The sequence below is a fragment of the Canis lupus genome, chromosome 31, assembly GCF_011100685.1.
Source record: "Canis lupus familiaris isolate Mischka breed German Shepherd chromosome 31, alternate assembly UU_Cfam_GSD_1.0, whole genome shotgun sequence".
Classification (NCBI taxonomy): domain Eukaryota; kingdom Metazoa; phylum Chordata; class Mammalia; order Carnivora; family Canidae; genus Canis; species Canis lupus.
Genome location: NC_049252.1, coordinates 356583 through 382609, shown reverse-complemented (window position 1 = coordinate 382609; position 26027 = coordinate 356583). Strand labels below are relative to the sequence as shown.

Below are 26027 nucleotides of genomic sequence, written 5' to 3'. Positions count from 1 at the left end.
CTCAGGACACGCAGTGAGTTTTCGGGGGGACGTGGGGCCATGTCCAGGCTGACAAGAGCCCCCCGGCCTCCTGAGGACCTGCTGTGAGGCTTCCAGAGGATGTGAGGCATAGTCCACAGTGACAGGAGACCTGGCGTCCTCAGGACCCGCTGACTATGACTCAGGAACACGTGGGGCCACGTGCACACTCACAGGAGCCCGGCTTCCTCAGGACCCCCTGGAGGACTCTGGAGGTTCCGTTGGGGGCCACGTCCACATCAGAAGGGACTACTCAGAACCACAGGGTAAGTGAAAGGGTAGAATGAATGGTAGGGTCAGGGGAGGGGAGGCAGTTGGTGGTTAGGCTTAGGTTAGATGTTAGGTGTTTGTGATTATGCTTATGGTTACGGATTAGAGGTTAGAGTGAGGGGTAAGGGTAACGGTCAGTTTTTAGGAGTTAGGATGGGGGTTAGGGATTAGGGAAAGGGGTTAAGGTTAGGGTTAGGGACAGGATTTAGAGTTAGGGTTAGGGCTTAGACTCTAGGGATTAGGGCAGGAGGTTAGGAGTTGGGGTTAGGGTTATGGTTAGAGTTAGGGTTGGGCTTAGGTTTGCAGTTAGGGTTAGGGGTTAGGGTGTGAGTTAGGGTTAGGGGTTAGGGTTAGGGGTTAGAGTTAAAGTTAGGGCTAGGTTTAGGGTTAGGGCGAGGGTTAGGGTTAGGATAGGGGTTAGGGCTAGGGTTAGGGTTAGTGTTTGGTTAGGGGTTAGGGTTAGGGTCAGGTCAGGATCAGCGTCAGGGTACGGTTTTGGAAAAGGATAAGAGATAGGGTCAGGGAGTGGGTTAGGGGTTAGTTTTAGGGTACGGGTTAGGGTACAGTTTGGGGTATGAGATAGGGTTAGTATTAGAGGGTATGGGTTAGGGTACAAGTTAAGGTTAGGAATAGGATTTGAGTACATTAAGTTAAGGTTAGGGTTAGAGGTTAGGGTTAGCGTTAGATTTAAGGTAGGGGTCAGGGTTAAGGGTTTAGAATAGGTTTAGGAGTTAGGGTGAAGGGTTGGCAGGTAGGTTCAGTGAATGTGTTTCGATCTTGGGGTTTGTGTTTGGTTTTGATTAGTGACAGGTCTTGTTTAAGGGTTAGGTTAACATTAGGCTAGAGTGTAGGGTTAGGGTTGTGTCTGTGTATGGTTAGAGTTTGGTTCTTGGCATGTGCCTGCACTGGGACTCCTAGTATCTTGGGCAGTTTAGTTTTATGCCCTCTATTTAGGTTTTGGATTCAAAGATAGCCTGACTCCACCAAGTCAGTGGCCTCCCCAGAGAATCAAAATCCAGGCTTCTGCTGGGGTAAGAATAGACATGGCAGGCTTCTCCTGAGCTGAGCTAAGGAGGGGATTTGTGGCTCTAAAGAATTTATTTGGATTTTCAGTTGCCTTTCTGATTTTATCTCTTGTGCACACATGTTTCATCAATACTACCAATTATTATTTTAAAGTTTTACTTGAATTCCTGTTTGTATACACAGTATGATATAGTTTCAGGTTTACCACATAATGATTCAACCCTTGGATACAACTCCTGGTACTGGTCACAGGTGCCCTCCACTATCCCCATCCCCTGATTCCCCATCCCCCTCACCTTCCTCTGGTATTTATTAGTTTATTCTCTGTGGTTAAGAGTGTGTTTCTTGGTTTGCTTCTCTCATCCCCACCCCCCCGCCCCTTTGCCAGTTTGTTTGGTTTCTTAAAATTCACATGTGAATGCAATTGTATGGTATTTGGTATCTGTCTTTCTCTGACTGAGTCCATTTAGCATAAGTCCTTTCCACTTCTCCCACATCATTGTAAATGGCTTCATTTCATCCCTTCTGATGACCGAGTGATGTCGCAGTGTGTATATTTACCACATCGTCTCTGCCCATTCATCTGTCGATGGACATCTGGGCTGTATCCACAGTTTGGCTGTTGTTGATAACGCTGCTACAAACACTGGGCTGCGTGTCCCTCTTCGAATCTACTAAACTACTTTTGTATCCTCGGGGTAAATACCTAGCTGTGCAATTTTGGAATCGTAGGGTAGCTCTACTTTTAACTTCTTGAGGACTCTCCACCCTGTTTTCCACAGTGGCTGCACCTGTTCGCATGCCCACCAGGAATGTAAGGGGGCTCCCCCTTCTCCATAGCCTCACCAACATCTGTTGTTTCTTGTGTTGTTAATTTTAGCCATTCTGACAGCTGTCAGGTGACATCTCATTGTGGTTTTGTTTGCATTTCCCTGATGATGAGTGACGCTGAGTGTCTTTCCATGTGTCTGGTGGCCATCTGGATGTCTTGTCCGAGACAAAGTCCTTTCATGTCTTCTGCCCATCTGCAGTTGGATAATTTGTGTTTAGGATGCTGAGGTTTATATTTGCGTTATGTATTTTGGATACTAACTCTTTATCGGATGTGTTGTTTACGAATATCTCCTCTCATTTTGTATGTTGCCTTTGAGCAACATACAAAATGTTGTTTCCTTTACTTTGCGGAAGCTTTTCAATTTGATGAAGTCCCAATAGTCTTTTTGCTTTTGTTTCCCTCGCCTCAGAGGCATATCTAGAAGGAAGATCCAGTGGCCAATGTCAAAGACGTTGCTGCCTATCTTTTCTTCTTTTTATGGTTTCAGGTCTCACATTTAGGTCTTTCATCCATTTTGAATTTATTTTTTATATATATGGTGTAAGAAAGTGGTCCAGTTTCATTCTTCTGTATGTGGCTGCCTGGTTTTCCCAACACCATTTGTTCTTATCCTGGGGTCAGGGTTAGGGTTTGTTGAAGAGACTGTCTTTGTGCCATTGGATATTCCTTCCTGCCTTGTTGTAGATTAATGGATCATAGAGTTACAGGTTTGTATCTTGTTTCGGCTTTCCATTCTGTTCTATTGATCTAAGCATCTCCTGTTGGGAGATTCTTGATTGCTGATTCAATTTCTTTGCTGGTTATCTGTCTGTTCAAGTTTCTTAATTCTTCCTTTTTCATTTTTGCTATGTCATATATTTCTAGGAATTGATCAATTTCTTCCAGGTTCTTGGTTGCTGGCATAGAATTTCTCATAATGTTCTCTTATAATCATTTGTATTTCTCTAGTGTTGGTTGTTATTTCTCTTTTCTCATTTGTGATTTTATTTGGGTCCTTTCTCATCTTTTTATCTTTTTTCTTTTTTAAAGATTTTATTTATATATTCATGAGAGACACAGAGAGGCAGAGGTATAGGCAGAGGGAAAATGAGGCTCCATGCGGGGAGCCTGATGTGGGACTTGATCCCCCAGGACCCTGGGATCATGACCTGAGCCAAAGCAGATGCTCAACCACTGAGGCACACAGGTGCTTTGCTGATTCAATTCCTTTGCTAGTTATGGGTCTGTTCATATTTTCTATTCCTTCCTATTTCAGTTTTGCACGTTTGCACATTTCTAGGGATTTGTCCATTTCTTCCAGGTCTCCCAGTTTGTTAGCATATAATCTTTCATAGTATTCCCTTATAATTGTCTTATTTTTCTGGTGTTGATTGTGATCTCTCTTCTCTCATTTGTGATTTTATTTAGGTCTTTTCTCTTTTCTCGTTGATAAGGCTGCCTAGGGCTTGATCCATTTTATTAATTATTTTGAAGAACCAGCTCTTAGTTCCGTTATTCCATTCTACTGTTTTGTTGTTTCTGTATTGTTTATTTGTGCTCTCATCTTTATTCTTTCCCTTCTTCTGTAGGCTTTAGGCTTTGTTTGCTATTCCTTTTCCAGCTCCTTTAGGTGTAGGGTTAGGCTGTGTATTGGAGATTTCTTGTTTCTTGAGATAGGCCTGTATTGCTATGTACTTCCCTCTTAGGACTGCCTTTGCTACATCCTAGAGGTTTGGAGAAACATGTTTTCATTTTCATTTGTTTTAAATTTCCTCTTTAATTTCCTGGTTGCTCCATTCATTCTCTAGTAGGATGTTCATAAGCTCCACGTATTTTTGGTCTGTCCAAATTTTTTCTTGCTGTTGACTTCGAGTTTCATAGCGTCGTGGTCTGAAAATGTACAGGGTATGATATCAACCTTCTTGTACCTGTTGTACCTGTTGAGGGCTGATTTGTGGCCCATGATATGATCTGTTCTGGAGGATGTCCCATGGGCACTTGAAAGGAATGTGTATTCTGCTTTAGGATGAAATGTTCAGACTATATCTGTTGAGTCCCTGTGGTCCAGTGTGTCAAGGCTATTGTTCCCATGTTGATTTTCTGCATAGATGATCGGTCCATTGCCATAGTTGAATGTTAAAATCCCCTGTCATTGTATTATTATCAGTGAGTTCCTGTACGTTTGTTGTTAATTGGTTTCTATATTTAGGTACTCCCATGTTGGCAGCATAAATATTTAGTTGTTTGATCTTGATAGAGAGTCTTTTTAATTATGAAATAATGCCCTTCATCTCTTCTTACAGTATTTGTTCTTTCTTTTTTGAAATTTAAATATTTTATTTATTTATTCATGAGAGATACACAGAGAAGCAGAGGCAGAAAAATAGGCAGAGGGAGAGGCAGGCTCCCCAAAGGGAGGCCGATGTGGGACTCGATCCTGGGATCTCAGGATCACCCCCTGAGCCAAAGGCAGATGCTCAACCACTGAGCCACCAGGTGTCCCCCAGGGTTTGGTTTCAAATCTAGTTTGTCTGATATAAGTATGGGTCCTCCAGCTATCTTTTGATGTCCATTAGCATGATAGATGATTTTCCATCCCCTGACTTTCAATCTGCTGGTGTCTATAGGTCTAAGTTGAGCATCTTGTAGGCAGCATACAGATGGATCTTGTGTTTTTAATAACTATTTTATTTATGAAAGAGTGAGAGAGAGAGAGGCAGAAAATTAGGCAGAGAGAGAAGCAGGGTCTCCACCAGGAGCCCAATATGGGACTGGATCCCAGACTCCAGGATCACACCCTGAGTCAAAGGCAGAGACTCAACCCCTGAGCCACCCAGGCATCCCAGATCCTGTTTTCAAAGCCACTCTGATACCCTATATCTTTTGATTGGAGCATTTAGTCTATCAGCATTCAGAGTGATTATTGAAAGATATAAACTTAGTGCCTTTGTGTTACTGGTAGAGCTGGTGTTTCTGGTGATGTTCTCTTGTCCTTTCTAGTCTTTGTTGCTTTTGGTCTCTTTTTTTTCCCCACTAGAAGAGTCCCTCTTAAAATTCCTTACTAGACTGGTTTAGTGGTCTTGAACTCCTTTATTTTTTGCCTGTCTGGGAAACTCTTTATCTCTCCTTCTATCCTGAATGACACCCTTGCTGAAGCAAGAATTCATACAAATTGGACTCCAATAAAAAGAAATTTAAAAACATAAAATAAAATTTTCCTATTATGATTGAGGAAAATGGCATTTTATGTTCAGAAATTTTTAATTTCTTCCTAGGGAGATTAAATAAATTTTGATGATTATTCTTAAAAAAACAAAAGAAAGAATTCTTGGCTACATACTTTTCCCATTCAGCATATTGAATATTTCCTTTCACTTCCTTCTGGCTTGCCAAGTTTGTGGACAGATCTGCTGCAAACTGATTCATCCTCCCTTGTAGGTTAAGGACTACCCCCTCCAAGCCCCACCTCCGCTGCTTTCAGGATTCTTTTCTTGTCTGTGTATTTTGTGACTTTGACTCTGATGTGCCTGGGTGATGGTCAGCTTCTGTTGAATTTATTGGGAGTTCTCTGTGCTTTCGATTTCAGTGTCTGTGTCCTTCCTCAGGTTAGAGAAGTTTACATAATTTGTTCAAATAAAACTTCTGCCCCCTTTTCTCTCTCTTCATCTTCTGAGTCTCCTATAATATGAATGCTATTGTTTAATAAGTGGCTGAGTTCCCTCAGTCTGCCTCTGTGGTCCATAACCTTTCTTGTTTTTAAGGCTTCCCCTTGGGACTGCATCTCAGTTATAGCATTTTTAACGTTGGACTGACTAGATTTTAGTTCTTTTATTTCTACAGTAAGGGATTCTCTAGTTTTCTTCTGTGCCCTTTTTCCAGCCCAGATGCTATCTTTATAATCATTGTTTTAAACTGTAGTTAGACATCATATATGTGTATTGATGGACTTCCTGGCTGTGAGTACTACCTCATGTTATTTTATGGAGGTGAATTTCTCCATCTCATTATTTTTTCCAGAAAAGAAAGAAGGAAGAAAAAGAAAAACCAAGAAAAACAATAACAACTGCCCTCCCAAAAAAACACCAGATTCTGTGTTTATTTTGGCCTGCTTGTTAAAAGATTCTAAATCCCAAAATAAGAAACACAATTAAAGTACCATGAAAGTAAACAAAAACAAGAAATATATAAGGTACATACATAAAAATTGAAAGAAAGCAATTAATAAAAAAGAATCAAAGAAAATAAATAAAAATAAAGCACAAAGTACAAAGGAAGCTAGACTCTCCTTTCCTGGCAGAGCTGAAGCTCTGTAGCCTCTGTGGTCCGACCACTTGGTGGCAGCGAGTGGTCTGTGCGGGGTCCAGGGACGGGCCCATGGCCCTGATTGTCAGGTGCACATCTGCCTGGGAGATGCACCTACAGGGTCAGAGGCAGGGTGGGCGTCAGCGCCTCTGGCCTCCAGCGGGTGGCGCTGTGCTGCTCCCTGAGACTGGGCACTGATGGGCTGGATGCGGGTGGGGACGCTGGATCCTCTGGCTCTGGGGCTAAGCATCCCGCCCCCAAGTCTCAGGGGCCTCCACAGAAGAGCCCCCAAGCCCCTGGGTCTCCGCCGCTTCTCTCAGAACCCTGCATTCACTCTGCCTGCGTCCGAGCTTCTTTTGGTTTTGTTTTTTTATCTCAGACTGTTGTGCCCAAGATTGTGAATCCGAGAAACCAACGAGGAGCCAACACTGATGTAAACACATGAGGGTTTATTTACAAGCTGGAGCTTGTGTCCAAGTATACCCCACACAGCGGAGCATGGACTTGGACCCCGAGGTGGGTTCTAGCTGAGTTTTGTGGGCTGGTCTAGGGGACCTCCAGAAGCAGGGGGAGGAATTTCTCAAGTTCTGTTTACATTCTGATATGGGGCTTTCAAGGGCATTGAGCTCTGTTCTCATTCTAATATGGGGCTTTCTGGGACCTTAAGCTGTAAGCTGTTTTTTCCTTTTTTTCCTGTACCTGAAGTAATGTAAAATTTAGCTCTTATTCACAGGGGCCTGGGATGGCAGTACTTGTGCTAACAGTGAACTTAAAGTGGAACGGCCTTAATTTTCTCAGCCTCCACACAGACAAGTGACAGAATTTTAAAACTCCACATTTTAGGGGCTGCCCTGGTGGAGACCTGCACTCTTCCTGCCCTGGAGGGTGTCCTCCCACTCCTGGCCTTTGCTGGCCTGTCCCAGGAACGCGGCCCCATGACGGCACAGGGGTTTGCAGCTTATGCCCACACAGGGCAGACAGCTGGCCCGAGCCCCACTGCTCTCAGCCGGGTTCCTGCTCCTGTGCCTGGGAACAGTTGGCGCCACCGTCCTTGGGACCCCTGGGATCCTGAGCCCACCCTGTCGCTCCAGGGACTGCCCCCAACTTCTCCACCTGAACACCTTAAGGCTGGTGTGTCCCCCACTCTAGCAGACTTCTGAAAGTTCACATTTTGTGCTCTGCTGCATATAATACTGTGCGTAGACCCGTCAGCTGGCTCCCTGCCCTTGTGGGATCCGGGGTTGTGTCTCCCCAAGATCAACTGATTGCTTTTTTTTAAGATTTTATTTTTATGTAATCTCTACAGCCAACATTGGGCTTGAACTTGCTACCCCAAGAACAAGAGTCCCATGTTCTTACGAACCACACCGAGCCAGTCAGGCTCCCTTTGATTGATTGATACATGTTAACTGAAGCAGGGGTGTTGCATGTGTCAGGGCAGAAACTGAGCCCACGCTTCGAGGTGTGGTGGAGTCATTTGGACCTGATCAATGTTAAAGAAACCATAGCTTCCCTGGGAGCCCAGGGAGCAGGGCCCACACAAGTGAAAAGTTGATAATTTCCTTTACTGTAGTAGTTATTTTACTGACTATTTATTTAAAGTGCTATTCAATGGTAAATGTCAATCTAGGATTGGGATACAGTGAGAACGTTCTAGGATTCGGAGGTAACTGAAGCTCCCCATCAAGGACGCAATGTTCCAGTTCGATGCAGAGATAGGCAAGGAAGCAAAGAGTTATGAAACATGGCACTGAGGTGCCTGGCTGGCCTGGTCGGGGGATCTTGATCTCAGGATTGTGAGTTTGAACTCCATGTTGGGTATAGAGAGGACATAAAAATAAAATATTTAACAAATAATAAATGAATGAACAAATAAATCATGACATCAAAGGTAAGTGCTTGCTTATGTCTCACCTGCGACCTATTCTTGATTGCCCCGCTTGCACTACTTGGCCCAGATGACGTCCTCCACAAGGGACAGTCCCGCCCGAGTGGAAGTGGGCATCTTTCATTGTAAGACCTGTGGTTCCCCTCGTTCTGCAGGGAGAGAAGAGCCCTGAAGGCACGAGTTTGGTGGATCAGCATAAACCTAGGCCATGATCATTCCCAAACCCGGTAGCCAGAGCTCAGCCTCCTTTTAGGACCCGATGTCATAACGAAGCCTCTTTGGTCATTGGCTTGGATGCAGGGTGGAGGCTAAACTAGAATTAGGAAGAACAAATAGGAAGAAAACCAGAAGCTGAAAGAGAGGAGGACAGATTTCACCATCCATAGCCTTCACAGGGACCTGGTGTCCTTTCCTAGGAGGGGCCCCCCCTCTGTAGGATGCTTCCTGCCCCTCAGCGCTCCTTGTTGGAAACCAGCAGGCAAATCTCCGTGCCTCCAGCACCTCTGCAGTCATGGTTTATAGCGTCTTCCATGTATCCTATTGGGGACCACAGCGTGGTGTATGTAACCATCCGGCTGCTGTTTGACAACATTGGGGGGATTCCGACTTTTGTTGGTTTTGGGGTGTGTGTGTGTCTATCACATGCAGCTATCAAATGCAGCTATCTGATCCTCTGGCTGCATCACCCAAACACCGAAATGGTTGGCACAACATCATTTCTGGTGCTGGCGCTGGGCAGCTAGCTGCGCTCTCCTGGCCAACCCGGGGCTTGCTCGTGCAGTGACTTTCTGCTGGAGGGTCAGCTGAGCTGGAAGGTCTGGCTCGGCCCCATTCCCATGTCTGGCAGTGGGTCCTGCGGAGCGCCGGCTGCTTCTCTTCTCCCCGATGCCTCTCCAGCAGGGAGCCAGACCTCGAGGCCGCCCTGGGGGAGCTCCTGAGGAGCCAGCTGTCCATGGCGGGGAGCCCTCAGGCTGCCTGTGTGTGGGAGTCGGGGAGGGGACGGGGCTGGGGTTCCTCGTCCCGTGTGCTTCCTGGCCCTCAGGCTGAGCCTCATGCTCTCCCAGCCCCTACTCACTAGGGCGAGGAGTACCCTCCACATGCTGGTGTGAGAGATCCAGCACCACAAGGTGTGCAGGCTGAGTCCACCTGGTGAGGGTGGCCCAGGTGCGTGAGCTGCAAGTGTGGGACCCAGGAAATTTAACAAAAATCCCCTACCCCTGGACAAGCAGAGCAGGACTGATTCCATTTTGTGCTACACCCACCACCTCCCGTATGACACCCACATGACCTGCTTATTGCTTAAGGCGCTGCCCCACCATAGTCAAGCCCCTGGGCACACCCTAATCGGAAATCAGCTCATAACGATGTAACCCCGCTTTGTGCTGGCCAAAACTGCGCACCAATTCTGACCAAAGAAATAGGCCAGGTCAAGTGGATACTATAGGGTAAGGGGTAATTCTATCGGCCACCTGCGTGTGGACCGAAATGACTGTGCAACTTTCTGTGTATCCCATGGGCCACTGGCCCCTATAAAGCTGCTACACCTTAGTCTCGGGGTCCAAGTCCCTGCTCCGCTGTGTTGGGTGCACTTGGACCCAAGCCCGAGCTTGTAAATAAACCCTCGTGTGTTTGCATCGGTGTTGGCTCCTCGATGGTTTATCGGATTCACAATCTTGGGCACAACACAAGGGCCTGCTGTCCTGACATCCACTCTAGGGTCACGCTGACTGCCCTGCAAGCACTCTGTGCCCCAGGCACCCAGGCACGGGGATGCGGGGAGGGGAGGAAGTGCCCCGGAACCCAGCCAGCCCCGGCCCCCTGGACAGAGGGAGCACAGACCTCCCAGGTTGCTTTGCACAGACCCTGGTGACCTGAAGCTCCCTGGCTGTCACTCTGTCCCAGCCCCTCCTGGCCCGCGGGGCACAGGCTGAGTCCCAGTAAAGTCTGTGGGGTCCTGACCCTGGTGTCTGGCCACCCCTGGAAAGCACGTGGGGATGTCAGCTGTGTGTGCCTGGCAGCGCCCCTGCAGGGGCTGGTTGGGGCCTGGGTGGTGCCCCCTTCTCCTCTCTGGGGGTCTCTCCAGGCCCCGTGCACAGAGTTCTGGGAGACACAGAAACGGGCTGGCTGTGCATTTTCGCACCACAACACTTTATTGACTTTCTACAGCAAAGGGGCTCAGAGCCGAGGGTGCGTGCCTTCCCCTGGGGAGGGAGACCTTTCTGTTCTTTTGGGGAGGGCAATAATCACACGGGGTGGGGGGGTGCTGGAGTCCCCCTCCTGGGAGCATGTGTGGACTCCGAGTGGGGGCAAGTGTCCTGAGGTTTCAGCCTGAGAGACGGTTCTGAGGACAGCAGAGCTGACCTGGACCTGCAGCTCATGGGCTCCTGCGCTGGGTCCCCGCAGGGCAACTGGACCCCGGCCTCGGGCCCCCTGGGGTCCCAGTACCTGGAGGAGTCTGCCTCCTGGTGTGGGTGCGGGTAGGGCCCACCGGCCTACCCCAGCTCTCCCCACCCTGGGGTGTCCTGGGATCCCCAGGGCTGCCCTAGGTCAGTGACCTGGATCTGTGGGGCATGCCCAGGGCCCAGGAGGCCACATCCAGCTGTGAGAGGGCTCGCTCAGCCCGGGGCCAGAATCTAGGCCTGGCCAGGGCCATGGGGGGCTGGATCCCATTAGTCTTTGTGTTGGGCCTTGGGGGGGGCCAAATCACCCCAGCCCCCACATAGCCCGGGGCCAGGCCAGCCCAGGTCCCTCTGGGTTAGGGGCTGGTGTCCTGTGCAGGGTGTGCTGCCCTCCAGGAGGGACAGTGGAAGAGGCAGGGCACAGTGCATCCTCTGCTCCACCCACCTGCACCCACCCTTTCGGGGGCTCCCTGCCTTCCCTCCTCCCTGCAACCCCTGGGTACTCTTTGGGACACCCGGGCTTCTGATGGGAGCAGGCTGTCCAGAGAACCCTGGGGAGGCTGAGCATGTCCCACAGGGGGCAGCTGCCCTGGGTCCTTGTTGGGGGTTGATGGTGTGGGGATGGATGGTGTGGGGGCAGGGGTATGATGGTGCTGGAGTGTGGGGGATGGTGTAGGGGGGATGGTGTTGGGGTGTAGTGTGGGTGGGGATTGTGTGGGGCTGTGTGGGTGTGAGGGGGATGGTGTAGGGGGGATGGCATGGGGGATGATGATGTAGGGGTATGGTGTGAGGGTGGGGAATGAGGGGGATGGCGTGGGGGGCCTGTGGACACAGGGCATCCCCTTTCTCTAAGATGCACACGGAGACATCTACAGATAAAGGTGACCCCAGTCTGTGGTTTGCTGTGACACCTGTCCCTGGGACCCCGTGTGGTCAGTGCAGGGCCCTGGCTGGACCGGGGGCATTCTCTGGGGGTCATCATACTATGTATGTTTACAAATTGCAAATTGTCTCAAATAAAATGCATAGAATTTAGAAATATATAAAGGACCGAGGGTGGGTGTCACCGTGACCCGTCCGACCCTCATTGGATCAATGTGTGTCCTGCTCCAGCCATGGCCATGCTGCCTGGCCCCCAGGTCCCCTTAATGCCCCCCACGGTCCCCCCCCCCAGCACCCTGCTTCTCAGGGGGCCATCCCTCACCCCTTTGGGGTTCAGCTCACATGGCAACACCTGGAGGCCCCATCCTAGTGGCCTCCTCATCCCCGAGACCCCAGGGGTGGGGGCACAGGGGTCATCCCCAGCACCCTACCATGCAGCTGTGTGTTTTTGGCTGCTGTTGCTCCCCCCGGCCTCAGAAGCCCCGTGTTCCCTACCCAGAAGCCCCCGGGCCTCCCCCAGGGCCCCGAACGCCCCTGGCCCAGCTGCCTCACCCAACCCCGTAGCAGTCCCAAAACATGGTGTGGGTGCTGAACGTCCTGTTGACGTCTAGGTCTACCTGCTTGATGTCCCTGGAGGAGACCAGGGCCTCCTCCTTCATTTCCACTGGGAATCCTGGGGAGGAGGAGCCGGGGTTAGGGACACAGGCCCCGACCTGTCACCAGCTGCCGTCCTGGGCAGGGAGCCCTGGGGCCACCATGGGAATGTGTCCTGCCGAAACCTCCTTCCTTCCCCTGGGAGGCCGGGGACGGCGGGAGTGTCCACTGTGCCCATGGGACCTGTGTGAGGGCTTGTGCCCAGCTGTTGTGGGCGGGGAGGTGACTGAGGGTCAGCCTGGGTGGGAGGGGACAGGGGGTCAGCCCAGGTGGGGAGGGGACATGGGGGTGTTGTGCCCAAGATTGCAAATCCTAGAAACCACTAAGGAGCCGACACCGATGCAAACACACGAGGGTTGATTTACAAACTCGAGCTTGTGTCCAAGTATACCCCATACAGCAGAGCAGGGACTTGGACCCCAAGGTGGGTTTTAGCTTAGTTTTAACGGCTGGTCTCGGGGACCTCCAGAAGGGCTGGAGCAATTCCTCAAGTTCTGTTTACATTTTGATATGGGGCCTTCAAGGGCATTGAGCTCTCTTCTCATTCTAATAGGGGCTTCCAGCCCTTGGCTTGGGCTCAGTTTTTATTCTATTGTGGGGCTTTCTAGGACATTCAGCTGTAAACTTTTGTTTTTTTCCTGTAACTGAAGTAATGTAAATTTCAGGTCTTCTTCACAGGGGCCTGGGATGGCTGGGCGTGTGCTAACGCTGAACTTAAGGTGGAATGGCCTTCACATTATATGTTCTCATTCATTTGGGGAATATAAATAATAGTGAAAGGGAATATAAGGGAAGGGGGAAGAAATGTGTGGGAAATATCAGAAAGGGAGACAGAACGTAAAGACTGCTAACTCTGGGAAACGAACTAGGGGTGGTAGAAGGGGAGGAGGGCGGGGGGTGGGAGTGAATGGGTGACGGGCACTGGGGGTTATTCTGTATGTTAGTAAATTGAACACCAATAAAAAATAAATTAAAAAAAAAGTGGAATGGCCTTAATTTTCTCGGCCTCCAGGCGTCCCATTCCATCCTATCTAGCTCCTTCCCCTTTCCCTGGAGCTCCTAAGAGAGCAATTGCAAATGATCTCTGGTGGCAGTGTGTGTTGGGGGACAGGACCAGGGATTTGGGATCAGGAAGACCTGGAGCGCGGGCGTCCCGGCTGTGCAGCGGGATTCGATGCTGCAGACTCTTATTCCTTAAAGCTATCTTGACAACTGACTTTGTACATAGAAAAGCTCTCCTGTGTCTTTAAATGATGAAGAGCGAGTCAAAGCGTTTTGTCTCTGCCCATCTGATTGCTCAGATTCCAATCTGAGACGTATTTCCTGTTAATAAGGGTAATTTACTATCTTTAGTACTATGGTTAAAATATTCTGACACAAGTAATTCAGAGGGATGAGGGTTTCTCATCTCTTTCTTCACAGCTCAGTCAGTCATCAGGAAATGCATCTGTATGGATTTGGAATTAATTGAGAGACATTATTACCAATAGTCCTATTATTATGTTAAGGATTCTTCCCTGAGATTCTTCCCCTATTTTAACTGACACTGAAACACTGTGAACTCTTTGGAAGACAAATGTCAAGGAAATAAATGTTATGCATTGCTAATTTTAAATGCACTTGCAATATGGTGTCTATTATAATAGAAGTATTTTTATCTGATTTTTGCTATTTATGATCCTTTCTTGCTTTTCAGGTTGAGGAGGCATTATACGTGTTCATAAGTGTTTTTCTTTCCTTCTGATATAAAATTCTTACTTTCTTCCCATCGAAGGAACTCTTTAAGAATAAGGCAAAAATTCATTAAACTATTCTTAAAATGTCTTCACACTTGGAGCCTGATTCATTTAAGTCAATTTTCAAAATAAATCTTATTTCTTAGAACAAAAGCAAAGATTTATAGGGAAATTGAGGAGATAGTACAGAGAATTCTCATGCCCTCACACTCAATTTCTCCAATTATTGATATCTTATATTAGTACGGTACAAATATTAGCTAATGAATCAATATTAAAATATTCGCATTAACCAAAGACCATACTTGATTCAGATTTCCTTAGTTTTTGCTAAGTTACCATCCCTCATATCACATTCCATTTGTCCTCATGTTTTCTTAGGCTCCTCTGGATTGTGACAGTTTTTCAGCCTTTCCTTGTTGTTGTTGAACTGGAACACTTTGAGAAGTAGAGTATTTTGTACAGTTTCCCTCAGTTGGGACATGTCTGTTGTTTATCTCATGATTGAACTATGATTGTGGATTATATACAGAGATATACTGCCATTTTCATTATATCATATAAAGGATAGATACTATCAGCATGATTTATCAGTCTTGGTATTGATCTGATCATCTTGCTGAGGTAGTGTTTGTCAGCTTTCTCCATAGTAAAGTGATTCTTTATTATTAATTATTATTATTATTATTTTATTATTTTAAATGTTTCATAATATATTTTGTAGAAGTAAGTTACTATGTGTATTGCATACATAAGACTGGGAAGCTATGCTCATCAACTTGAGGGTGGAATGTCTGCACTAATTGTTTGAAATTCTTCTACATGGGAGATTTCTCTTCCTTCTGGGTTTGTTTGTTTCTTTTTCAAAGATGTTATTTACTTATTTGAGAGAGAGAGGAGAGAAAAAGCATGAGTGAGAGGGGCAGAGGGAGAGGGAGAAGCAGGTTCCCTGCTGAACAGGGAGCCTGCCTTGGGACCTGGATCATGATCTGAGCCTAAGGCAGAAGCTTAACTGACCGAGCCACCCAGGTGCCACTCTTTCTTTCTATTACAATTTTTAATATTAGTATAGATTCATGAATATTTATTTTATGCTTTGGGTTATAATCCAGCAGTACTTATTTTGTTGCTTATATTGTCTCTGCTCTGGCTCTTTTAGTTGATACCTGTGTCCCTTTAACATATTTCCACCAGTATGGAGTCTTTTGTCTGTTCATACCTTTTTAAAAGACAAACTTTATGTAAATCTCATTTTTGATTGGCACATTGTTTCTGTCCCCATCCCTATCTTTGCCTCCTTCCCTCTCTCTTCACTGTTTCATATCTTTATTTATTATGATCTGAAAATAGGAAAGGACATAGGATTTCAAATTTTGCTATTTTAAGGTAAATCAATTCTCCTTGGTGCCTAGCCAGTGGTTCTCACATGTTAGTGTGCAAAAGAATAACCTGGAGAGTTTGTTAATATGGCCAGCCAACATTTTAATTTTTTTTAAGTTAAAGGAAGGGGCAGTTTAGGATTCTGTATGTTAACCGGTATGCTCAGAAAATAATAATGGAATTCTTTGAGGGCTTTGCTTTGAAAAGCAGTGAGCATGAGGGCAGATGGCTGTTCTGATACACATATTTATTATTTCTAGTGGATTGGACCCATATACCCACCGCTTGTGATAAAAAGGGATATAGATTTGGGGATTTTCTATCGCCATAGAAAGAACCCTAAAATACTCAGGATCTATGCTCAGAGTTAGTTTTATATTTTAGTATTTGAGTATATATATAAGATCCCCCATCTTTTTGTGCTCAGTATAGTGTTTAGGACCCCACATCAGCATTTCAGGTCTGAGAGGGAACTGAGGGATCATCAGCGCTGGTCCTCTCTTCTGAGGCACAGGAAAGAAACTGAGAGTTCCGGAGGATTGGATTGTCCAAGTTCACATGCTTATTGGTGGTGGAGCTAGGTCTGAAAAAGGTCTTCCTAGAGATTGTTCCATCAAGACAGACACCATTGAACGTAACTAGTTTAGATAGGTTTTTGTGAAATAGACAATTTTGGGTTACTCTTTCTGCTTTTATACTTTCATATAAAAGTATGAGTGTGTGGGACCCAGGAAATTTAACAAAAATCCCCTACCCCTGGACAAGCAAAGCAAGACTGATTCCATTTTGTGCTACACCTGCCACCTCCTGTATGACCCCCACATGACCTGCTTATTGCTTAAGGTGCTGCCCCACCATAGTCAAGCTGCTGGGCACACCCTAATCGGAAATCGGCTCATAACAATGTAACCCTGCCTTGTGCCCACCAAAACTGCGCGCTGATTCTGACCAAAGTAATAGGCCAGCTCAAGTGGATACTATAGAGTAAGATGTAATTCAATCAGCCACCTGCGTGTGGACCGAAATGACTGTGCAACTTTCTGTGTATCCCATGGGCCACTGGCCCCTATAAAGCTGCTACGTCTCTTATCTCGGGGTCCAAGTCCCTGCTCCGCTGTGTCCGGTACACTTGACCCAAGTTCGAGCTTGTAAATGAACCCTTGCGTGTTTGCATCAGTGTCGGCTCCTTGGTGGTTTCTCGGATTCTCAATCTTGGGCATAATAAAACTCTACCTCTTCGCTGATGACATGATACTCAACATGGAAAACCCAAAAGCCTCCACCCCAAGATTGTTAGAACTCATACAGCAATTTGGCAGCGTGGCAGGATACAAAATCAATGCCCAGAAGTCAGTGGCATTTCTATACACTGAGACTGAAGAAAGAGAAATTAAGGACAATCCCATTTACAATTGCACCCAAAAGCATAAGATACCTAGGAATAAGCCTAACTAAAGAGGTAAAGGATCTATACCCTAAAAACTATAGAACACTTCTGAAAGAAATTGAGGAAGACACAAAAAGATGGAAAAATATTCAATGCTCGTGGATTGGCAGAATTAATATTGTGAAAATGTCAATGTTACCCAGGGCAATGTACATGTTTAATGCAATCCCTATCAAAATACCATGGACTTTCTTCAGAGAGTTAGAACAAATTATTTTAAGATTTGTGTGGAATCAGAAAAGACCCCGAATAGCCAGGGGAATTTAAAAATAGAAAACCATAGCTGGGGCCTCACAAAGCCAGATTTCAGGTTGTACTACAAAGCTGTGGTCATCAAGACAGTGTGGTACTGACACAAAAACAGACACATAGATCAATGGAACAGAATAGAGAACCCAGAAGTGGACCCTGAACTTTATGGTCAACTAATATTCGATAAAGGAGGAAAGACTATCCACTGGAAGAAAGACAGCCTCTTCAATAAATGGTGCTGGAAAAATTGGACATCCACATGCAGAAGAATGACACTAGACCACTCTCTTGCACCATACACAAAGATACACTCAAAATGGATGAAAGATCTAAATGTGAGACAAGAGTCCATCAAAATCTTAGAGGAGAACACAGGAAACACCCTTTTTGAACTCAGCCACAGTAACTTCTTGCAAGATACATCCACGAAGGCAAAAGAAACAAAAGCAAAAATGAACTATTGGGACTTCATCCAGATAAGAATCTTTTGCACAGCAAAGGATGCAGTCAACAAAAGTAAAAGACAACCTACAGAATGGAAGAAGATATTTGCAAATGACGTATCAGATAAAGGGCTAGTTTCCCAGATCTGTAAAGAACTTATTAAACTCAACACCAAAGAAACAAACAATCCAATCATGAAATGGGCAAAAGACATGAACAGAAATCTCACAGAGGAAGACATAGACATGGCCAACACGCACATGAGAAAATGCTCTGCATCACTTGCCATCAGGGAAATACAAATCCAAACCACAATGAGATACCACCTCACACCAGTGAGAATGGGGAAAATTAACAAGGCAGGAAACCACAAATGTTGGAGAGGATGCGGAGAAAAGGGAACCCTCCTGCACTGTTGGTGGGAATGTGAACTGGTGCAGCCACTCTGGAAAACTGTGTGGAGGTTCCTCAAAGAGTTAAAAATAGACCTGCCCTATGACCCAGCAATTGCACTGCTGGGGATTTATCCCAAAGATACAGATGCAATGAAACGTTGAGACACCTACACCCCAATGTTTATAGCAGCAATATCCACAATAGCCAAACTGTGGAAAAAGCCTTGGTGTCCATCGAAAGATGAATGGATAAAGAAGATGTGGTATATGTATACAATGGAATATTACTCAGTCATTAGAAATGACAAATACCCACCATTTGCTTCAATGTGGATGGAACTGGAGGGTATTATGCTGAGTGAAATGAGTCAATTGGAGAAGGACAAACATTATATGTTCTCATTCATTTGGGGAATATAAATAATAGTGAAAGGGAATAAAAGGGAAGGGAGAAGAAATGGGTAGGAAATATCAGAAAGTGAGACAGAACATGAGAGACTCCTAACACTGGGAAACAAACTAGGGGTGGTGGAAGGGCAGGAGGGCGGGGTGGGGGTGAATGGGTGATGGGCACTCAGGGGGTCACTTGATGGGATGAGCACTGGGTGTTATTCTGTATGTTGGCAAATTGAAAACCAAAAAGTAAATTTATTATTAAAAAAAAAAAACCTTCATCTGCAGGGAGTGTGGAACTGGGAGGGACCGCATGTGAGCTCAACTCGCAGAAGGATGTTCCCCAAGGAGACAGCTTTCAACTACGTTCTCAGGTATGGAAGTTAGTATGTAGCTCCAATCTACGGGATGAAGGAATTCCTCAGAAGTCGCTGGACTGAGCTAAGAGACACTTGCCTCTCACAAAACTTGTGTCCCACATTGAATGAAATCCTGTGGAAGAGAGCCCGTACAGGCAGTCAGGATGGGGGAGCCACTGGCCAAAAGCTCAACTCTCAGAAGTGTGTATATCTTGTATATCTTGGAGGCTGATGTCTGCTAGAAACTCATTTACAGGAGTTAGAAACTAGCACCACTCTAATTGATCAAAGCCATTGGCAATTGTTGCATTGAATGCAGATACACGTGAGTACAGGCCTGACACTTCCACATGCTTTTCACACAACCTCTTCCAGCATGTTACATAAGGATGTGAGGACCTATGTCTACAGACAGTCAGGATGCGAGAGGGTCCTGCTCTGAGCTCAGCTCTCACGAGGAGGCATGCCAAAAGCCAGCTTTCAACTAGCTGCATTCTTATGGCAGTGAGAACCTAGCAGCATTCTACGTCAGGAGGTTCCATGAATACCTCTCTATTGCACCTGGAGACACCTTCCAAGCCTGCGTTTTTCCACTTGCATCCCACGAGCCTCTGACAAACATCTCTGGTGAGGATGTTCGAAACTCAATCTGCAGGCAGTGTGGAACTGTGAAGGACTGGGTGTGAGCTCAACTCTCAGAAGCAAGTTCCCTTTGGACACTGTGTTCAACGAACTTCTCATGTATGGAACTTAATATGTAGCACCAATTATGAGAGGAATTCCTCGGAAATTGCTGGATTGAGCTTAGAGACAGTAGTCTTGAGGGTCTGCACCTTCCACTTACCTCTCACACTACTTCTGTCACGCTTCGAAGCTAGGCCTGTTAGAAGCAAAGACATGCATTCAGGATGTGGAAGGTACAGGCTAGAAGCTCAACTCTCAGAAGTGTGTTTGCCTTGGGGGCAGGTGACTGCTCGCCACTCATTTATGGGAGTTAGAACCTAGCTACACTCTAATTGAACAAGGCTGTTGGAAATCGCTGTATTGGACTCAGATACACGTGATTACAGTCCTGACACTTCTACATACTTTTCACACAACCTCTTCCAGCACCTCGCTTAAGAATGATAGGAACTATGTCTACAGGCAGTCAGGATGTGGGAGGGTCCTGCCCTGAGCTCAGCTCTCACAAGGAAGCATCCCTAGAAGCCAGCTTTCAACTAGCTGCGTTTTTATGACTGTGGTGTCCTTCTAACCTAACCTATACTTGGTCACTCCAGTCCCCAACTGGGCCTCAGCTGGACCTGGTGCCTCTGGTACTTAGCTTGGCCTTACCTGGACCGGGTGACTGTGTTCCCACCTGGGCCTCAACTGGTCTTATGACATTTGTCCCCACCTGGGCCTCACCCAGACCAGGTGACTCTGTTCCACCTGGGCCTCACCTGGACCTGGTGAATCTGGTCCCCTCCTGGGTATCACCTGGATCTGGTGACTCTGGTCCTCACGTGTGCCTCACCTGGACCTGGTGACTCTTGTACCCACCTGGGCATCATCAGGATATGGTTACTCTGTTTCCCAAGTGAGACTCTGGAACATTTAACTTTGGTCCTCACCTGGGCCTCACCTGGACCTGGTGACTCTGGTTCCCACATGCACCTCACCTGGACCTGGTGTCTCTGCTGTTCTTCTAGCCTCACCTGTACCTGGTGACTCCAGTCCCCCCCACCCCGGGCCTCACCTGGATTTGGTGACTCTGGTCCTCAGCTTGGTTTCACCTGGACCTGGTGACTGTGGTCCCCACCTTGGCCTCACCTGAACCTGCTGACTCTGGTTCCCACCTGGGCCTCACCTGTACCTGGTGATCTGGTTCTCACATGGACCACACCTAGACCTGGTCACTGTGTTGTCCTTCTAGACTCACCTTTCACCGGTAACTCTGGTCTCCACCTGGGCCTCACCTGGACCTGGTGAATCTGATCCCCACTTGGTCCTCAAGTGGACCTGGTGACTCTGGTCCCAAGGTGGGTATCATTGGGACATGGTTATTGTGTTCCCCACCTGGGCCTCCCCTGGACCTGGTGATTCTGGTCTGCACCTGAGACTCACCTGGATCTGGTGACTGTGGTCCCCACCTGGGCCTCACATGGACCTGGTGACTCTGATCCCCATCTGGGCCTCACCTGGCCCTGTTGACTCTGGTCCTCAACTGGGCATAATTGGGACCTGGTTACTGTGTTCCACAACTGGGCTTCACCTGAACCAGGTGACTCTGGTCCCCCTCTGGGTCTCACCCTGACCTGGTGGCTGTGAACCCCACTTTGGTCTGATTTGGACCTGCTGACTCTGGTTGCCACCTGTGCCTCACCTCGAACTGTTGACTCTGGTTCTTTCAAGGGCCTCCCCTGTACCTGGTGATTCTGGTCCCCACCTGGGCCTCACCTGGACAGTGGTGACTGTTGTCACCACCTGAGACTCACCTGGACCTGGTTACTGTGTTCCACACCTGGGCCTCACGTAGACCTGGTGACCATGGTCCCCAGCCGGCCTCACACGGACCTGTTGCCTCTGGTCCCCACCTGGGCCTCACATGTACCTGGTAACTCTGGTCCTCACCTGGGCCTCACCTGGACCTGGTGAATCTGGTCCCCTCCTGGGTATCACCTGGATCTGGTGACTCTGGTCCTCACGTGTGCCTCACCTGGACCTGGTGACTCTTGTACCCACCTGGGCATCATCAGGATATGGTTACTCTGTTTCCCAAGTGAGACTCTGGAACATTTAACTTTGGTCCTCACCTGGGCCTCACCTGGACCTGGTGACTCTGGTTCCCACATGCACCTCACCTGGACCTGGTGTCTCTGCTGTTCTTCTAGCCTCACCTGTACCTGGTGACTCCAGTCCCCCCCACCCCGGGCCTCACCTGGATTTGGTGACTCTGGTCCTCAGCTTGGTTTCACCTGGACCTGGTGACTGTGGTCCCCACCTTGGCCTCACCTGAACCTGCTGACTCTGGTTCCCACCTGGGCCTCACCTGTACCTGGTGATCTGGTTCTCACATGGACCACACCTAGACCTGGTCACTGTGTTGTCCTTCTAGACTCACCTTTCACCGGTAACTCTGGTCTCCACCTGGGCCTCACCTGGACCTGGTGAATCTGATCCCCACTTGGTCCTCAAGTGGACCTGGTGACTCTGGTCCCGAGGTGGGTATCATTGGGACATGGTTATTGTGTTCCCCACCTGGGCCTCCCCTGGACCTGGTGATTCTGGTCTGCACCTGAGACTCACCTGGATCTGGTGACTGTGGTCCCCACCTGGGCCTCACATGGACCTGGTGACTCTGATCCCCATCTGGGCCTCACCTGGCCCTGTTGACTCTGGTCCTCAACTGGGCATAATTGGGACCTGGTTACTGTGTTCCACAACTGGGCTTCACCTGAACCAGGTGACTCTGGTCCCCCTCTGGGTCTCACCCTGACCTGGTGGCTGTGAACCCCACTTTGGTCTGATTTGGACCTGCTGACTCTGGTTGCCACCTGTGCCTCACCTCGAACTGTTGACTCTGGTTCTTTCAAGGGCCTCCCCTGTACCTGGTGATTCTGGTCCCCACCTGGGCCTCACCTGGACAGTGGTGACTGTTGTCACCACCTGAGACTCACCTGGACCTGGTTACTGTGTTCCACACCTGGGCCTCACGTAGACCTGGTGACCATGGTCCCCAGCCGGCCTCACACGGACCTGTTGCCTCTGGTCCCCACCTGGGCCTCACATGTACCTGGTAACTCTGGTCCTCACCTGGGCCTCACCTGGATCTGGTGACTCTGGTCCCCACCTGGGCCTCACCTGGATCTGGTGACTCTGGTCCCCACTGGACCTCTCTTGTACCTGGTGACTCTCTTTCCAACATGGACCTCACCTGGATCTGGTGACTCTGGTCCTCAGTTTGGCCTCACCTGGACCTGGTGACTCTCGTCCACACTTTCACCTAACTCAGACCTGGTGAATCTCGTCCCCACCTAGGCCTCACCCAGACCTGGTGACTCTTGTCCCCAGCTATGCCTCAACTCAACCTGATGAATCTGGTCCTCACGTGGGCCTCACATGGACCTGGGACTCAGCTGGATATAGTGGCTCTGGTTCCCACATGGGGCTCACCTGATACTGGTGACTGTGGTCTCCTTCTATGCCTCACTGGGACCTGGTGATTCTGATCCCCATCTGGGCCTTGCATGGCCTTAGTGACTCTGGTCCTCACCTAGGCATCATTGGGACCTGGATCCTCTATTCCACACCTGGGCCTCACTTTGACCGGGGACCTCTGGTCCCACTCTGGGCCTCACCCTTAACTGGTTACTCTGGTCCCCCCTGGGCATCACCTGGCCTGGGACTCTGGTCCCCCTCTGGGACTCACCCTTACCTGGTGACTCTGGTCCCCACTTGGGCTTCACTTGGACCTGGTAAATCTGGTCCTTACCTGGTCCTCACCTGGACCTGGTGACTCTGGTCATCACCTGGGTCTCACCTGGACTCTTGTTGCCACCTGAGCCTCACCTGGACCTTGTGACCGTGGTCCCCACCTGGGCCTCACCTGGATCTGGTGGCTCTGGTTCCCATATGGGGCTCCCCGGACCTGGTTCCTGTGGTCTCTTTCTTGGCCTCACCTGGAACTCATGACTCTGATCCATATTTGGGCCTCACCTGGACCTGGTGACTCTGGTCCTTACCTGGGCATCATTGGGACCTGGTTACTCTCTTCTCTACCTGGGCCTCACCTGGACCTGGTGACTCTGGTCTCCCTCTGGACCTCACCCTGACCTGGTGACTGTGGTCCCACCTGGGCCTCACCTGGACCAGGTGACTGGTTCCCACAGGGACCTCACCTGGACCTGGTGAATCTCTTCCTCACATGGGCAACATGGGACCTGGTTACTCAGTTCCACATAGGGACCTCACCTGGATCTAGTGACTCTGGTCCCCCTCTGGGCCTTACCCTGACGTGGTGACTCTGGTCCCCACCTGGATGTCACCTGGACTGGGTGACTCTGGTCCTCCTCTGCGCCTCATCCGGAGCTGGGGACTCTGGGCCTCAACTGGGCCTCAACTGGACCTGGTGAATCTGCTCCTCACTTGGGCCTCGTCTGGACCTTGTGACTCTGGTCCCCCCGGGCATCATTGGGACATGGTTACTCTGTTCCCCACCTGGGACTCACCTGGACCTGATAACTTTGATCCACACTTTGGCCTCACCTGGCCCTGATGATTCTGGGCCCCATCTGGGCCTCAATATGGACCTGGTGACTGTGGTCCCCACATGGGTCTCACCTGGACCTGGTGACTCTGGTCCTCACTTTGGCCTCTTCTGTACCTGGAACTGGTACTCTGATCCTCAGCATGGCCTCACCTGACCTGGTGACTGTGGTTCCCATCGGGACCTCACCTGGACCTCATGTCTCTGGTCCCCACCTGGGCCTCACCTGGACCTGGTGGGTGTGGTTGCCACCTGTGCCTCACCTGGACCTGGTGATTCTGGTCCCCACCAGAGCCTCACCCATACCTGGTGACTTAGGTCCCCACGTGGGCCTCACTTGGACCTGGTGAATCTGGTCCTTACCTGGTCCTCACCTGGACCTGGTGACTCTGGTCCCCACCTGGACCTGGTGACTGTGGTCCTCACCTGGGCCTCACCTGGACCTGATGACTCTGATCCCCACCTGGGCCTCACCTGAGTCTTACCGGGACCTGGAGACTCTGGTCCTCAGCTTGGCCTCACCTGGATCTGGTAAATGGTCCCCACCTTGGCCTCACCTGGACCTGGTGTCTCTGGTACCTATCTAGGCATCATCAGGACAGGGTTTCTCTGCTCCCCATCTGGGACACACCTGGATCTGTTAACTTTGGTCCTCACCTGGCCTCATCTGTACCTGGTGACACTTTCCCACATGGACCTCACCTGGACCTTGTGTCTCTTGTTTCCTTCTAGGCTCATCTGTACCTGGTGACTCCAGTCCCCACCTGGGCCTCACCTGGAACTGGTGACTCTGGTCCTCTGCTTGGCCTTACCTGGACCTGGTGACTGTGCTCCCCACCTGTGCCTCACCTGGATCTGGTGACTGTGTTCCCCACCTGGGCCTCACCCAGACCTGGTGAATCTGTTTCCCACCTGGGCTCACCTGGACCTGGTGACTCTGGTCCCATCCTGAGCCTCATCTGGATCTGGTTTCTGTTGGCCCCACATGAGCCTCACCTGGATATGGTGGCTCTAGTTCCCACATCAGGTTCACCTGGACATGGTGACTGTGGTCCCCTTCTTAGCCTCACCTGAACCTGGTGACTCTGATCACCATCTGGGCCATACCTTGACTTGGTCGCTCTGGTCCTCACCTGGGTGTCATTGGGACCTGGTTAATCTGTTCCACACCTGGGCCTCACCTGGACCAGGGGATTCTGGTCCCCTCCTGGGCCTCACCTGGACCAGGTGACTCTGGTTTGCAAATGGACCTCACCTGGAGCTGGTACCTGTGGTGTCCTTCTGGCCTCACCTGGACATGGTGACTCTCATCCCATCTGGGCCTCACCTGGCCCTGGTGACACTGGTCCTCAGCTTGGCCTCACTTGGACCTGCTGAGTGTGGTTGCCACCTGGGTCTCACCCGGACCTGGCAACTCTGGTCCCCACCAGGGGCCTCACCCGGACCTGGTGAATGTGGTCCTTACCTGTTCCTTACCCAGACCTGGTGACTCTGGTCACCACCTGGGCCTCACCTGGTCTTGGTGAATCTGGTCCCCACCTGGGCTTCACCTGGACCTGGTGACTGTGGTCCCCACCTGGGCCGCAAATGGACCTGGTGGCTCTCGTTCCCACATGGGGCTCACCTGGACCTGGGTCCTGTGGTCTCCTTCTAGGCCTCACCTGGACCTGGTGACTCTGATCCTCATCTGGGCCTCACCTGTACCTGGTGACTCTGGTCCCCTCTTGTGCCTCAGCTGGACCTGTTGACTCTGGTCCTCAGTTTTGCCTCACCTGGACCTGGAGACTGTGTCCCCACCTGGGCCTCACCCAGACCTTGTGACTTTGGTCCCCACCTGGGCCTTACCTGGAGTTGGTGAATCTGGTCCCCACCTGGGATTCACCTGGACCTGGTGAATCTGGTTGCCACCTGGGCCTCACATGGACCTGGTGCCTCTGGGCTCCACCTTGGCCTCAACCTGGACCTGGTTTTTTGGTCCCCACCTGAGCCTCATCTGGTCCTGGTGGCTCTGGGTCCCACATGGGGTTCACCTGTACCTGCTGACTGTGGTCCTCATGTGGTCCTCACCCAGACCTGGTGACTGGTATGTGAGGAGTCTGCTCCAGATCCCCCCTCTCCCT

The 26027-nt window shown here is 49.3% G+C and overlaps 1 long non-coding RNA gene across 2 annotated transcripts; it reads left to right on the top strand.

The window, feature by feature from the left end:
* On the top strand, nucleotides 1-25499 carry LOC119877760. Of its 2 annotated transcripts, XR_005381944.1 has the most exons (4): nucleotides 1-284; nucleotides 6810-6946; nucleotides 18589-18674; nucleotides 24640-25499. It is a non-coding gene; the product is annotated as an uncharacterized LOC119877760 (long non-coding RNA). The 2 variants fall into 2 exon arrangements; XR_005381943.1 differs by lacking the exon at nucleotides 18589-18674 and having other exon boundaries at nucleotides 17-284.
* The last annotated feature ends 528 nt before the right edge of the window (nucleotides 25500-26027 follow it).